Here is a 9155-nt window from a genome sequence, read left to right as displayed (position 1 = left end):
AAAAAACTTGTTGCCAATCATAGGGGGAGTGTCCATTTATGATGGAAGGGGAGAGTGAGTTGAGCAAGAGGGAGATTTGAAGAAAAGAGAGATGGCTGAGAGAGACATTACAAAAGAGAAAAGCTCAGAGGAATATCACTGGAAAAGAAGGGTTATGATCAGGCAATGGCATTAGGAAAATATTAGAAAAGGTGGAGAGACCTAAGAGGGAAGGCCTGAAAACAGATGCAGAGGTTGTGTTGTTTCTGCTTCATATGTGAGAAACATGATTTTGAGTGTGCTGCTGGTGACTAAACCAACTCTTGCTTGTATATACTCTTGTGTACTGTATTTATGTGCTTCCTTGTCGTTCGTTAGTCATCTTTGTGTCACCATTATGCTCAGTTTTCACTGACTTTTATTTTTCACAGACTTTTAGTTTGTATTTCATCAGTTCCTGTGTTTCTTTGTTTGTATTCCCGCCACTCTTTTGTTCCTATGGTCACCTTCATTATGAGTTAGGGGCTGAAAACGCAAACTTTTGAAAACGGGTTTCAAAGTACAAGTTTTTGAAAACGGTCTCCGTTTAAACAAAAAAAAACATGAATCTCTGAAGATGATGACGTCATGCAGATGCTTATTATGTGTTCAGTCTATAGCAGGGTTCACCAATCTCAGTCCTGGAGGGCCGCTGTCCTGCAGAGTTTAGCTCCAACCCCAATTAAACACACCTGAACCAGCTAATCAAGGTCTCACTAGGCATACTAGAAACTTTCAAACAGGTGTGTTGGAGCTGGCTGGAGCTAAACTCTGCTGGGACAACGGCCCTCCAGGACCGAGATTGGTGAACCCTGGTCTATAGTGTTTCATCGCCATCTAATGGCCTGGCAGTAGAATACAGAATTTTTTATCGTTTTCGCGGATCCGTATGAATGGGATCGTTTTGACAATGGTGTCGTCTGTACGCGGAAAACTCAAAGAAAAAACTTCTCAGTTTTAAGCATATCGTTGTCGTGTAAACGTACCCTTATTTTGTTTCAACTGGGTTAGATAAATTACCTTGTTTGAGTCACTATTTAAGATGCACCCTTGCCTGCACTCCTTGTCCGGTCTCCATTATGTTTAGTTTGTTTTGCTTCTGCCTGTTCGCCTACCTAGTGGAATATTATTGTTAAACTTAATTCTTCGTCTTTGTCTGCCTTCCTGCAAACACTCATACAGAAGACCGGACACAACAATGACAATAAAAACAGCACCATGAGCCTTTCCCTCACCCCTAGCAATCCAGCAAATCTCATTTCAATATGGTCATCCAATTGAGGATTATGTAAAAGAATTTCTTGAGCTTTCAGGCTTGGTTCCATGGAATGATGGTACCATGAAGATCATGTTTTGCACCAGACAACCATCTTTATCACCAGATACCGGCGTCAGCTACCACTTGTTCCCTTGAGAGCTATATTGATTATGTGCTGTGTCTACGTGGTTCTTCCCTCACTGTTGATGAGGTTGAAGAAGATGCCAGTTACACTTAGTCGCTTTCTCTCCAGTCCACTCCAGCCATCCTGGCATCAGAGGTTTTGTCCATTGAGCCACCAGACACCACAGAACTCCTCCCAAGTTCTTCGCTATCTTCACTCCTCATGCGAGCACAAGAATCAAGAGTCCCTTCCTGCAAAGAATTCCGCGTCAAGGTTACCTTTCCCAAGTCTAGGAAAGCTGTTTCTAACAGCGCCAACCTGGAAGCGAAAGTGGTGGATCCTGTGGTTATTTTCCGTCTGGAAGGCCCTGAAGAAATCTTCCCCTCTCAGGTGCCTACATCCAGAATCCGCTCCCAAGTCAGTTACAGTAATTTAAATCCCCAAGTCCGTTCCAAATTCATGAGTCTGTTCCAGTGAGAGAAATTCCTGAGTCTGTTCCAGTGAGAAAAATTCCTGAGTCTGTTCCAGTGAGAGAAATTCCCTAGTCCATTCCAGTGTGTGTCCAGAGCCTACCATGCCTGTTTGCCCCGATGGGTTCAAAGATGTGGTCCTGTCCAGTTTTGTATCTGCTGTTATGCGTGTTGGGGCCACACACACCCTGGCTCCAGCCCCTGACCAGGGTCTTGTAATGGATCCAGCCCCTGACCAGAGTCCAGGGATGACTCCATAGCGATTCTGTTTGGCGTGAGGTCACGCCTTCTGTACTGTTCTGTACATCAGTACTGTCACAATCCTAAGTCACCAACCCAGTCACCACAGAACTAGACTTCCCAGCATCCCCTCTGGTCACACCTGCTACGGATAATCACTCATCACCCACACACCGGCTCATTATCTCCCTACATAAGCAGTCCCGCTCCACATTACAGTAGTCTGGTCTTGTTGTTGTATACCAGCTTCAACTTACCTAGCTCCTTACCTGTTGGAATTTCTGCAGTCTGGTACAAGATCGACTTCATCTGTCTTTTGTCTTCAGTCGTCTGTCTTCAGTCATCCATCTCCCAGATTCAGTGACTATTATGATCATCACCACCTGCAACACAAGACAGAACGGTGACCGTATAGCTAAGTCTATTGAAACTATCTGACTGCTTTATCTCTCACCTGATATCCTCGCCAGCTGCTGTTATCCAAACTTGCAAATAAACTTACTTTTGTTTTTCACTTATACCTGTTGTTTTCTTCTGTTGATAACACTTTGCTTTGTTTTTCTGCCGTTCCATTAGCAGAATCACTGAACTTCCATCCTCCCGTCCAGGTGTTTGTACTCCTGAGTTGAACTTGGCAAGTTAGAACTACAGGACGCAAATCCGAACTTTGCATACTTGGTATTGAGAAATGCCCTTGTTTTGGGTTGGAGCATATCATCTCTTTCTTCTTTTGCTCTTTTTCCTGTTGTGGCAGTTGGCAAACAGCTTTGCATTACGGCGATTGCCCCCTTCTGGATTGGAGTGTGGATCGCCAATGACTGACTGTATTCGTCATCTGACTGTATGCACCTATCCGTGACAGATATATATATATATATATATATACACAATTCAGGTTGAATTTTATATAATATACATTTTTTAATTGTAGTCTTTTAAAAAGGCAAAAATATAGATTTTTCTACACATATCGATACTGAAATATTTGAAACTCTTCCGCAGGAGACACAATACCAGCTGTGCATTCTCGCTCTCTAATCTCTCCGACAGCGAGTTGACACACAAACCCGTGTCCCTTTACTCACTCATTTCATTTGCTCCGGATGATTATGGTTGGTGTTACAGGGCTTTAATTTTGGTGTTGGACTGCGCGTATTGAGTAGATAGTAACTTTGGAAAACCACTAGCCACAGTGGCTGGTGAGCAAAAAAGTTCATGTCAAGCCCTGTATATGTATAAATCTATGAATTCTTTCTATATACATAATTATGGAAAAGGCATGATTTATTAACTGAATTTAGTTTATTTTAAATTGAGAATTGCTACAAATGTAGGTCCTTGTGAGAGTTTAGTGGATAATGAGAGTTAGTGTGGTTTGTGAAGACCTGCCCTTCAGGTTTGAGCACAGCTGGGTGGATGAAACCGTAGAGACACAACTGTTGATTAATATATCATGTGCTTCATCAATCACACAGAACAGGTCTTCCCAAATGTCTAAATCTTTTTTTGTGCCACAGATGTAGATTTGGAATTTAATGAGGTTCTTCACACAGTAGACACTCCCTTCCATTAACTTGTTATGAGTTCATGACCACAAATTTCAATGAGTTATACTCCAAAGATTAATGAGTCTATGTTATCATGATTATGATCGTGTGGCAAAAAATAGGCTCAGAATATGCTGTAAATACAGTGACCTGCTAGTATGGCTGCTGAAATAAATATGTGTTGCTTAGATGTGCAATGAAAATCAGGCCTCATACCTGTATGGCTGTTTACTGAGCTCATCAAGCTTCATTCATTTTGTGAATTGTCATATAATTTCACAGACATCGTAGAACAAAACTTATTTGGAAATGTATTCAAAGACGCTAGCAAAGTAATGCTGACCATGGCTGCATGGTATACAATCATGCAATCAGCAAAATTAATACTTTCTTGCATATGTGCAACATGCATGAAGTGTGATTGAAGAATATTAATTTATCAGACACTTTCATCTGAAGTGACTTAAATCTGGTGTGACGTATATCATAAATATCTGAATTTCTCTAAACTGTTGGTCTTTTACACTCTTAAAAATAAAGGATATTGTTTTGACATTGATGGTTACATAAGAACCTTTAACATCCATGGAGCCATTCTATCGCATGAAAGGTTCTTTATGGTGGAAAAGGGTTTTGTAGATTAGTAAAATGTTCTTCACACTAATAAAAAATGTTGTTTTAAGAACTGTTCACTGAAAGGTTCTTTGGGGAACCAAAAATTGTTCTTCCATGGCATTGCTGTGAAAACCCCCTTTTGGAACATTTATTTTTAAGAGTGTAAGCACAGAAATATAAAGATAATACACAGACAAAACGTATAGACTCATACATGCACACAGAAAGCAATTAAAGCATTGAGTTCAGTCTGAGCCCCTTTGGGGAATGTCCATGGGCACTAATTAACCAAACTAAAATGTCCCAATTCTGCTGTGGCTGAACTGTGTGACCACAGACCTGTCAACCTTTGCACTTGGGTCAGCACGTGTGGACCCACATTTTCTCCACCAGTAGGTCTTTTGTCTATGCAATCAATGGGTTTTTTTTGTAACACACTTATTAAAAAAAGAGACAGTTCACAATACTTTGCATCTGATGCACATAATGTCCTGTTTTGGATGAAAGGTTTTTCTTTAAAAAATGCACAACCCTGTCACCTATTCACTGCTGCCTGAACTTCTTTTCAGCATACATTTGCTTCACATGGGCAACAAGCCAGAGGCATTAATGGGCCGGAGCTAAGCATGTCTCCACTTACTAATTCTCATCCTTTACACTGAGTTTGTGTGGATAAATGAAGGAATGGACCATCAACTGCTCAATCAAGTGTGTACTGAAACAGATAGGTATAACTGATCAGAAGGTTGCAATGTGATAAATAGCCTTTATACTGGAAAAATATTATATTTTTGACCTCCTTTCCTTTGGCCATGATAGTTGCAAACCCACCCTATCTATTTGAAAAGTAACATTCACCCTTTTTGCCCTGAGCTATTATTTGCACTTACCTGTCATTTCTGTCAAACCGGCCTGTAGGAGCAGTCCTTAGAACATACTCTTCTCTCTAGGATCACTCAAGTCCTCAGTTAACCTCTAGCCTGCCCAAGGTTTTTGCTCTCCTTCAGAGTTATCTATTGAACAAGGGATGAGGCAACACAACTGATCTACATGTTATTGTCTACAATATACATTTGGGTAGATTGGAGCTGGTTGGCTACAGGTGTTGGTCAAGGGTTCATTTCTAATCATAACTGGATGCTGTTGTAACATCTAAATGTTTGGTGATATATATATATATATGATATCTGACAAAAGTGTGTTTGTTCAAATATTAAACATTTTTATCTTATCTGTTTATTGGTTCCCTATACAAATTGAATTATGAATTAATGAAATTTAGTAGAATCCAAATGTTTGGTGAGGACATATATAAATGATATATATACTTTAAAATAATATATCAATTAGAATATATCTATACACAGTATATCAGATGAATCTTATAATAATATTTTTTTTTTAAATCTGACAAATGTGTATTGAGTTTGGTAGAATGTTACACGTTTTTTATCTTATTTGTTTATTAATTTAGTAAACTTTTAATAAAATGTTTAGTGACATTAAATGCTGTTTTAAGCCTTTATTTGCATATAGATATACATATATATATCTATACATCATATATAGTATATATATCATATATAATCTAATTTTTGTTGTTGCAAGCCCCATTCACAGAGATTCAGGATTCGAGTGGAAAGATTCATGGCCATGAGGGTTCAATGAGGTGAGTCTTCCACAGTGTCAGGGAATAAGGTATGCTTGTGTTATAGTCACCCCAAATCATGTCAACATATTTGATGTTGTTGATGATATACATATTTTGGAGGAAATACAACCTACATTAAAACCTGAAACCTACATTAAAACCTGCAGTCATCTATTCAACTGGAAAACTGGATGAGAGCCAGAGGGAAAACATTTATGAGTTTTGGCCCTGAGTATGTGGAAGCCGCTTTGTAGTTAGTATGTTTTTTCCCCAGGAGGTGCTGTATCTGTGTAAAGCCGACCTCACTTCTTCCATGAAAGCCACACAATTCATTCTGGCATTGTAAAAGCCTTAATTTGCATGCGCTCATTATTTACCTTTCATGATTGCCTAATCAAAACAAAGAGCCTGAGTGAAAGAGAATATCCTGGGATGAATAATGGCCAGCTGTTCACTGTGTTTCAAAGATATTTTCACACCTCACATCCTCTAAGATTTCACCTTTTGTCTTGAAATTGAAAAGACCTGATACCATGAAGTGTTTCTGCAGAGATCAGTGGCACGGGAAAAGAGCTTAACCATTTCTGTCAGCTGTTGAAACTTTTTTCACTTTGCTCTCCCTGTGGATTTGAGTGGTTTTCCAAGGATCTGAGATTGGCTGCTGTAAAGCTGGAGAAATCCCCTCTCACGTACACTCATATCCTTTCTTTATTTGACTTTTCTTCTTTTAACTTTACAGGGACCAATGTGCTGGTCATTCAAGACATGAGGAGACTTGTTAGGAATTAATCTTTTGGAAATCTGAACATTCTGCAATTCTGTTGACTGTTGTGAGCCTGCAACCCTTTTGAACATCTACGTTTTCCAGTTAAAACTGAAAACAAATTCAGTTCAACATGAAAAACACAATGCGTCTAGTCAGAGAAAGAAGGCACATGGCTTTGGCGAGGCACAGAATGTTGAGGAAATGACAGAAATTAAAGCAATTATGAGTTGATTAGTTTAAGAAGATCAAATAGGCCCCAGTTCATGATATCAGTTTACATTGCTCACAGCAATAAACTGAATTATATCCATCCGTCACATACAATGCAGATCTAAAATCTTTGAATCTATTCAAATCTCAGCCTGTGAATAATTAAGATTCAGATGTGTGCGGCAGTGTGAACAGTTGCTATTTCTGTTACAGATACTGTGTCATGTGAGTTCTGTCTTCAGCAGATGTCTGATCACATTAAGAGCTTCTTAACCCTGTAGCAAAAGCAGTGATGCTGCACGTTTTACCCCACTGAGCAGCTCCTATCATATCCCAGAGGATCAGAAGCCAGTAGTTATATTCCCACTCTCCTCCCCAAACAAGCTTTACAGAACTTAAATTAGTAGGCATTTCAATGTAGTTGTTAGAGAGACGACTTGTGTCATACTACTTGGGCCATGTTCATGTGTCTTTGGCAGGATAACAACTTTTACAAATATTTTTTTACTCACAATTTCCATCTGGTACAAAATTTTAGAACTTGGCATACCTAGAAAAATATATATTCATAAAATGTATAAAATGCCCACATAGTTTAGATTTGATTAACTTACATGACTTTTCTAGGTCTGGAAATCAATCAAATTTAGGAAACTAGGAAAAAATTAGGAAACACTGTTTATCCAGGTTTTCCAAGACTGTGGGAACCCCCAGTTCTTCAAAGAAAAAAAAACTTGTCAAAGGGGGAATTAAAATATCTTGATTTTGTTTGTATTATTTAAGTCATTTTTAAGTTTCCCCCCCCTAGAAAACCACTAGTTGAGATCCACTGGTCTAAATGCAAATTGTATGAAAATACATTTTTGCATTGATATAGATTAAACTGTAAGGAGTTTGACTTTTTCATTAGAAATGTAATTGAGTATTCAGTTTCAAAATTAATTGGGTAAAGTTAAAATTCAGTGAAAAGCAAGTATAGCAGTAGAAGTACTTTACGACTTTTTAACCACAAGATGGCATTTGCAATTTCCCCGTTCATTCCCCAGCATAAAGGATATGTAACTTTCTCCTTTCTATCCACAATAGTTTTCAGAGGTCTACTAGAATCCTAAGAGAAATTAATTGTTGACTATATGAGGAACAATGAGAAGATTTTTGCTGGGAATGAATTTTCTCACGACAGAGCAGTGAAGAGGACTTTGCAAGAGTGGACAACGTGCATACTTCAGACTTGACTGAAACCACATGTCTAAAGCTTCATCAAACAGAAATGTTTTCACATCTGCTGTGTGGAAAAAGCCTGTGAAAATGAATTAGAATCTAGCAGATTTTCAGTTCATTTAATAGATGTACAAGCAATGAGAACATCAATCACTATATGCTTTAAAAGTGTTTATTATGAATGATTTGTCCATGCAAATAAATATATTTTTTAATTCATGTGTGCTCTTAAAGGGTTAGCTCACCCTCATGTCGTTCCAAACCCGTAAGACCTTCGTTCATCTTCGGAACACAAATTAAGATATTTTTGATGAAATCCGAGAGTTTTCTGAACCAGCCATAGGCAGCAACGTCATTGCAACTTTCAAGGCCCAGAAAGGTAGTAAAGACATTGTTACGTCAGAACGGCGGCTCAGTATTGCCATCGCTGTTCACGTGAGCAGTACGACACATGCGTGTGATTCTGACACAGGATGGACGAAGGTCTTACGGGTTTGGAACGACATGAGGGTGAGTAATTATTGAAAGAATTGAAATTTTTGGGTGAACTAACCCTTTAATATTTAATCAAAAACACCAGCACGAGGGCGGGACAATAACCCCTCCCATCCAGCAACCTGTCACTCACATCAGATTGCAGCAATTAGCAAACAACAATGATGCACTCAATTCCTAATGGACAAAACCAAGTTTCTTTCTTCAAACATATTTGTTTAAAATGTAAAACGTTGTAAAATGTTGTACAGTTTAGAATGAAAAATATTATAGGGGCAGAACCTGATTTCACCAAGTACAACATCCCAGTAAACAATTACCATCTTTCAACGTTGATATGGTTGAAAATAAGTCGGCCCGCCTTGGACTGGTTTACGACGTGATTTCAACTAAGTAGTTTCGGCCGGACTGTTTGACTACGTGTTTTTAACTGATCATCTAAGACAGGATAAGTCTGTTATACATGCTAAAATAACGGAGAAAAACAAACTACCAAACCATGTTCATTATTATCTCAAATAAATGTAAAGAGTTTTACAT

Source organism: Abramis brama (genome assembly GCF_963993115.1).
Source record: "Abramis brama genome assembly, chromosome: 7".
In the NCBI taxonomy this organism is placed as follows: Eukaryota; Metazoa; Chordata; class Actinopteri; order Cypriniformes; family Leuciscidae; genus Abramis; species Abramis brama.
The sequence above is the reverse complement of the archived record's forward strand: the minus strand, read 5'-3'. Positions refer to the sequence as shown.